Source organism: Arachis stenosperma, chromosome 3 (genome assembly GCF_014773155.1).
Source record: "Arachis stenosperma cultivar V10309 chromosome 3, arast.V10309.gnm1.PFL2, whole genome shotgun sequence".
NCBI lineage: Eukaryota > Viridiplantae > Streptophyta > Magnoliopsida > Fabales > Fabaceae > Arachis > Arachis stenosperma.
This window is the reverse complement of record NC_080379.1, coordinates 115,146,410-115,147,102: the sequence shown is the minus strand read 5'-3', so window position 1 is coordinate 115,147,102 and position 693 is coordinate 115,146,410. Positions and strand designations below refer to the sequence as shown.

General features: G+C 40.7%; 1 non-coding gene across 1 annotated transcript; it reads right to left on the bottom strand.

The window, feature by feature from the left end:
• Positions 1 to 237: 237 nt before the first annotated feature.
• On the bottom strand, positions 238 to 345 carry LOC130971746 (small nucleolar RNA R71). Its single transcript, XR_009082957.1, has one exon. It is a non-coding gene; the product is annotated as a small nucleolar RNA R71 (small nucleolar RNA).
• Between the last annotated feature and the right edge of the window lie 348 nt (positions 346 to 693).

Below are 693 nucleotides of genomic sequence, written 5' to 3'. Positions count from 1 at the left end.
TTTCATGGACTTCTATAAGAAGATCCCTATCAGTTTTTAACTGAGTTCTTGCAGATCTGTGAGACTGTAAAGACGAATGGAGTAGATCCTGAAGTCTACAGGCTCATATTTTTCCCTTTTGCTGTAAGAGACAGAGCTAGAACATGGTTGGATTCACAACCTAAGGATAGCCTGGACTCCTGGGATAAGCTGGTCATGGCCTTCTTGGCTAAATTCTTTCCTCTTCAAAAGCTGAGCAAGCTTAGATTGGATGTTCAGACATTCAAACAAAAAGATGGTGAATCCCTCTATGAAGCTTGGGAAAGATACAAGCAGATGACCAAAAGGTGTCCTTCCGACATGCTTTCAGAATGGACCATTTTGGATATATTCTATTATGGTCTGTCTGAGTTCTCTAAGATGTCACTAAACTATTCTGCAGGTGGATCCATTCACCTAAAGAAAACGCCTGCAGAAGCTCAAGAACTTATTGACATGGTTGCCAATAACCAGTTCATGTACACTTCTGAGAGGAATTCCGTGAATAATGGGACGCCTCAGAGGAAGGGAATTTTTGAGATTGATGCTATGAATGACATATTGGCTCAGAACAAAATGTTGACTCAGCAAGTCAACATGATTTCCCAAAGTCTGAATGGATGGCAAAATGCATCCAACAGTACTAAAGAGGCATCTTCTGAAGAAGAAGCTTAT